We start from the raw sequence: 7,220 nt of genomic DNA, 5'->3' as shown, positions 1-7,220 counted from the left end.
ATTGACACAATTTTCGACGTGCGCCACCACAATGGATTCCAAATGAAACAACCAATATGTGCGTCAAGTACAGACGTTCAGCTGTCATTTGAGGGTATTTACATCCAAATCAGGTCAACGGTGTAGGAATTACAACCGTTTCTATATGTGCCTCCCCATTTTCAAGGAACCAAAAGTAATTGGACAAACTAACAACATCAAATTGTCAATTTTAATAATTGGTTGCAAATCCTTTCAGTCAATGAGTCTGGAACCCATGGACATCACCAGACGTTGGGTTTGGTATCTGGTGATGCTCTGTCAGGCCTCTACTGCAACTGTCTTCAGTTTCTGCTTGTTCTTGGAGTATTTTCCCTTCAGTTTTTGTCTTCAGCAAGTGAAATTAATGCTCAATTGGATTCAGGTCAGGTGATTGATTTGGCCATTGCATAACATTTCACTTATTTGCACTAAAAGACTCTTTGGTTGCTTTCACAGTATGCTTCAGGTCATTGTCCATCTGCACTGTGAAGCCCCGTCCAATGAGTTCTGAAGCATTTGGCTGAATATGAGCAGATAATATTGCACGAAACACTTTAGAATTTATCCTGATGCTTTTGTCAGCAGTCACATCATCAATCAATACAAGGGAACCAGTTCTATTGGCAGCCATACATGCCCACGCCATAACACTACCACCATCATGTTTCACTGATGAGGTGGCATGCTTTGGATCATGAGCAGTTCCTTTCGTTCTCTATACTCTTCTCTTCCCATTATTCTGGTACAAGTTAATCATTGTCTCATCTGTCCATAGGATGTCCATAGAACCCTACAGGCTCTTTTAGATGTCCTTCAAGCCAGATACAGAGGCACACTCCACACAGTAACCTAACATGACTGATTCAGAGACTGATGGCATGAGGAGTACTGTTGATGAGGCCAGTATTGAAGGTCAAGGTCCTTCAACTATATGGATGGATCCCAAGGTGAAATTCCCTTAACCAAGGATGAGGCTACCGTATCACCTCAGCATCTCCACCTGCAGGTGGAGACCCTGTACTGTACAGACCCTGTACTGTAGTTTAACTGATGAGAAAGCCAAAGCCGCTCAGCATAGTCAAGAAGTTGCACACACACAGAGAGAGAGGACAGGCGGGCGGACTAATACTCAGTACTTTTTATTGCACTAAATTCAATTCAATTTCAATATGCTGCTGTTGTTGTCACGTCATAAAGAATTTCAATGTTCAGTATGACCTGTGTTTTACTGTGCACATGACACATAAACTTGAAACTTGAAACTAATGACGGGGGAGTACTTACCGAGCAGGAACAAAGAGAGGTGGTCAGAGTGACCGAGGTGGGGGAGGGGTGTGGCTTTGAATGCCTCAGCCACATTGGTGTAAACATGGCCCAAAGTTCTTAGTCCCCTTGTGGTGCAGGAGACATTCTGGGGAAGCTTTGGAAGAACAGTCAATAAAGTACAGTGGTTAAAGTAGATGATAAAAAAATCAGTGGATAAAAATGGAATTCTTTCATGAATTAAAATAGCAACCTCACCAGATTTAGACTCGAAGTTTGAGGTTCTTGAGTCTATGATGATCTTTAAGACTAAGATGAGTGTCATGCAAACCTGACACTTACCTGTGATCAATATCTTAGATTAAGTGTAGTGTCAGAAAGTCTGTTATATTACATCACAGTACCCTGCAGGAGGAACCGTCATTCTCAGTCTCATGTAAATTCTAAGATAATTTATTTTGTCTGGTAAAAATGTGCTGTTGAGATTTTGTGCTATATAAAGGAAGTTGAATTGAATTGAATGAACCATACGATACAATACAAAATGAATACATTCAAAGTCCTCTTCTTTGCGAAAATATTCTTATCCACAGAAAGTTTGGGAACCACTGGATTAGCTATATCAACCAATAATCAAAGTTTTGTAAAGCCTAAAAACATGAGCTAAAATCTCTGGGGGTCCGTTGGGGCCTGATGTCTTATCACATCTCACCTTGGTTCATCTTTGCTTTGTTTATTCTGGCTTATTTTAGTGGTTTATTAGCACGACAACCCACCTTCATCACAGCCTTGTGTCTATTGCCATTGTGATGCTGTCTTTATACTGACAAGTGTTTTTGGTTCGAGCCCAGCGTTTTAATCCAAGGTTCTGGCTAAATGCGTGTAAACTTTAAGGACTCTCCTCTATTTTCAATCTGTCATCCCTTACCTGGCTAAACGTGGATATTAGTCACATTTCCCCACAACCCACAAACAGACTGAAGCATACTGTAGTTGTTTCTTGTTTTTATTATTTTTTATATACAGTTGTATTTAAAAACTTTAACAGTTCTATTCAAAACATAATAAAACAAAACAAATAAGAAAAAGAAGTTGAAAAGCCAAGATCACTAACAATAGTGTTAAGTGCATGCATGTATATTAATATCAAAATTCATCCCGGCTGAAAAGTATGTTTTCTAATGATTAGCCATGTGGTGGAACACGATAACGAAATGAATGGTGTTCTGACAGCCAGCAATGGCACTGCAGAGCCTCAAAGCCCACAAACAGCTGGCAGACATACGTTTAATCTTAACCCTAAACCTAAACTTCAAAGGAAGGTTTTTTTTTGTCGAATCTAACCCATATTACAACATTGTTTGTACTCCATCCTAACCATTCCAAACTAACAGCCTCAGTTGCTGCGTTTTTGTGCAAACTTGTTCTGCTTCTGAAGCTCCCAGTCAAAATGAATGGAACTAATGGGCAAAGGCACTAAAACTCCTACAAACCCTCAATATAAAAATGGGACACACATGTTAGTGGGTAGATTGGACGTTTTTTAAGTTGAAGCATAGTTTGATCTTCTTCAGTGTGTTCCGCAACCTGCATATGTATGCAGCTGCATGTACCGCTCTCTTACTTAAATTGCATGTTATTGCTGTAGTTTTAGTTGGAGCTTTAGTTGATGCAAATCTTGGTTGTTGGTAGTGTTTCCTCTCTCTCTCAATGAGTCCTTTGTGTCCCAATGAGTGTTTTGGATCTGTGTTGATGGGGAGACCAGTGACTTATGCAAACCTTGGCCCGAGCGTTACAGTGATTAAACTGCAGAAATAGCAAAACTGTAAGTACACAGTGTTTAACGCATTCTGGAAAAATGGGGCCTCCTTATTTAGCTCTATTGAGTCCCATTAATTGACATGGCTGCTTCAGAAGAGAAACCAGTTTACCTGGAAACAGTTAGGATGGAGTTCCAACAATGTTGTAATAGACTTCAGAGAATCAAACTTATTCTTCAACATTTCCATTTCATGGAATTAAGTGGCTTGGCCACATTGACATAACAAAACATCTGACAAAATATTCACATATCTGCGTATGCACAACGTCTCCCTGCATACACTATGTTTGCATTTATTACTTGCTGTTAAATCAGTAAACAGAGCTAACCAGAGACTCTGAAAATGGCTTTTGTTTATATTGTGTGAAAATGTAGGCAGGAGTTATGACCAGACATTGTTCTCAAAACTAACATTTTGCTTTTTACGTAACCACCCACTGCCACTGACAGATTCAAAAAAGCATCAACCATATTTTATAATAGTGTTCCATTTACTACACATAGAGGGTAATTTATAAAAATTAAGACCTGTTTGATTTTGAAAGTTTCAGCAGAGTGAAATCTGGGCGATGTCTCATGCTGCATTTGCCTCACTCATGATTGTGATCAATAAAATACACATCGAAGCCATTTGTTGATTAAAATTAAAAGTTTTGATCGCATTGCTCACGTATTGTGGTGGAGCTGCACCTCTTCTTCAAGTGTCAACCTCTACACTCTGTATCGCTCTCCTCTCTCTCTCTCTCTCTCTCACACACACACACACACACACACACACCTACTCTTTTAAAATGTGCAGCTCTAAAGCAGCAGCAAATTGAGCTTTCTTTTTTTGATTTGCATTACTCCATTTGCCTTCACACCAAATGAAGCAGTATAAAGTGGGACTCTGGAATAAATGTCACACTGGTACACTGATGAACATAATGGAAACTTTATGAATTAGATTCAATTATTGAGCATGGCCCTGTGTATTAACTGTGATGTATTCTTTTAGAAGTGACCCTCATAGTGGGTGTACATTAGGTTGGGGGAACATAGCAATGTGTTGCTGTCAGCCCACAACTATCATAGTATAATAAGACATACAATAGTTGTAAACCAGAGCAGCTCTGGTTTACAACTATTGTATGCAACAACTATTCTATGTTTACAAATAATCCTCACCTTACTTTACCAAAGAAAAATCACCTGTCAGAGGAACAGAAAAACAGTTTGAAAAGAACTTGTTTGCCGTTTTAACCAAAGGCAAATGAAAAGCTTTGTGATGTCATTTGGTCACTCACAGGCCACTGCAATGGGATGAAAGGTGAAGTGAGATGTGTCACTGGCAATCCAGCAGTGCACTGGATGAATAGGTAAACACATCTCGCCATCACTCATTAGTGCTGGAGGCAATTTTACTGTCAGTATATTGTTCAACCAACTGGAAGCCTCCTTATGTAAGGGTACAGTCTGTATCTGTTTTACATAATAATATCCTAATTTAACAACCTAGCTTTTGTTACAAATCACACCTTGGCTCTCATGTAACACTGGTTGGTGATGATATTAATATTAACACATTTTTCAGTTCATGATGCAAAATTCATATAAATGTTACAGACATTAGGACATGTTTGAAATTCATGCCACACTTCTGTGACTTTGTGCTCTGCATACAAGGGCCCATCTCCCACCTGAAATCACATCTCAGCTTCTCCTGCTGCAAGCCGAGGAAGGTGAGCTGTGAGATATTCCCTAAACCAGCATTTAGTCAAGAAAGCATTTAAACCCCAAATGTAGATGATGTACATCATCGGCTGATGATAAGTAGCTAGTAGAGCTTTCTCTCTCTCTCTTCATGCAGACGATCAGTTATTGTCTCTAGATTGTTTAGGCATCATTTTAATAGAGACTTTTCTCGCTGTGACCGCTTGGTGTGCAAATGAGCATTACTCCAATTTAAAGTCTACCTTTAAAGCAAATGCTGGATACATTTCATTGAGATTGATCTATTAAGTTTGAGAAAATGACAAGATATATGTTTTATTTATCAATGTTAAGGAAACACATTTTTTAAATCCTGGTCATTGGGTCATAATCCAACCATTAACAAGTTTATATATATACATATACATATACATATACATATATACATGCATATATGTATATATTAATCTTCTCATTTGTCTCTGAATTGAACAGAATCAAGCACTTTCCCAGATGACCGTCTGTTCCTTTAAAATAAAATATACGCTCAAACTCAATCTAGTATTTTATGCTCACTAACAATTATCAAATGTTTTTTTTAACTCAAACTTTCTCTCGTCTACACTGGTTATTAACTCACAATCACCCATGCAGCTTTTTTTTTCTTTTCTTTTAACTTTTTAAGTGCTACCAGTTGTATCATGAAAAGATTGGTTACTTTTCAGTCATTTATTATTGTTCTTTAACTAAAGGCAAGGCACATAATGTGTTATGAAATATCGTGCAAAATAGAAGTTTAATAACAGAGCTATCATTGAAATACAAAGGAACAGAGTTTGAAAGGACAAACATTCCATATTATTGTGTCTGTCTGTCTGTGTTTGTGTATGTGTGTGTGTGTGGTGTGTATGTATGTGTGTGTGGGGGGATATAATCAGTTTGAGCCATGCATTCCTTAGATCAGCACAGCGATCAGAGCAGCACCATGCAGCATAAATTAGCTTTGAGCTAACTTCAACCAAACTTTAACCTTAATGGAACCCTTAGGCACTGGCCAAAACTAGCTTTAACCTCAATACCTGGGAAACAAAGCTATCTCCTCAAAGAAACACAAGTCTCTGTATGCAGGAACTCTAATACTTTAAATGCATACTATCAGAAGCAAACTTCAATCGACTGCTTAGTTGCAAAGCCTTGGAAATTAAAATGTGGCACCCTAACCCTAACCCTAACCCTTATCAAACACTAATCCCTAAAAATGACATTCAGCGTCTCACTCCAGATGACGGTCCTGTGCTCTTCAGGGTAGACTAACGCATCAGTGTTGCAAATACATCACATGCATTTACTTTTTTTTTTGTGATCGTTGATGCATACACATATGCACAGAGATGATTATATCATTTGATATCTACCATACCATAAATGCTGCGCCTTGGCTTGACTCTCAAGCCATTAAATCTATGAATTTTTGGCTTTTACATGTTGCTATTGGTTCAGTTAGGGATCAACTTTTCTAATAAATGTTAAAAAGTAAGATTTCAGGCTATGAAATGCCTTGAAAAAGACGACGATCAAGAAGGATGACTAAATGAGGCCGTGAAAGCCCATCATTGTATTGCTATGCCCCACTAAAGCTCTTTTATTATGCACATTTTACAAAAAAGCAACAAAAAGCAAGTTGAAGCTCAACTTCAAGCTATAGTTTTTTCAGCCTCATTTCTATACTTGTTGTTGCCAGTGGACTGACCCAAGCACACTGGCTAACTGGGCCTATCCTTATTTATGTCTGGCTCATGCCTGCGTGAACTGTGACCCTAAGGATAGCCAATAGCTTTGCTATTTGCTCCTTCAGAGACTGTACTTCGGGTCATCAGCAACACTGTGAAGAATGATTCTACACCACTACATAGGCAGGATACCTGGATTTTGTGCTCGGTTCACAACATATGACCTGCTATTAAATCCACTGACAACAGATTATGGCCCTCCTTTGTCAATTACTACATGCCACGTGATCGCAACAAATGTTGCTCAAAAAAGGAATTTTAACTTTAATCATAGTGCAATGGCTGCAGTACCTCTAGGCTTCTACCTGAGTTACAAGTACAAGCTCCATGCTGAAACACTATTATTGTGTTCTCTCAGACATACACTCTATAACATAAAAAGACCAGGGATGGTTGTGGGAATGCAGAAACACAAAACTGCACCATATGGCAATTTGTTTGAAATTTTTTGCAATTTGCAGTTTTCCATGGGGTGCAATATCTGTTTTTTAACACTCATACACACTCAAATATGCCTGTGGATCTCTGAGATTTTGTTGTGGTAGATGTGTGTCAACTCCTAACCTTAAACTCAATGTTTGCCTGTCATAACCATAGAAAATGAGAAGCACCTTAAGGGAAGTAACCAGCAT

Source organism: Genypterus blacodes, unplaced genomic scaffold (assembly GCF_046128005.1).
Source record: "Genypterus blacodes isolate CSIRO-AG114 ecotype Tasmania unplaced genomic scaffold, CSIRO-AGI_Gbla_v1 ptg000019l_1, whole genome shotgun sequence".
Taxonomy (NCBI): domain Eukaryota; kingdom Metazoa; phylum Chordata; class Actinopteri; order Ophidiiformes; family Ophidiidae; genus Genypterus; species Genypterus blacodes.
Note: the sequence above shows the minus strand (reverse complement) of the source record.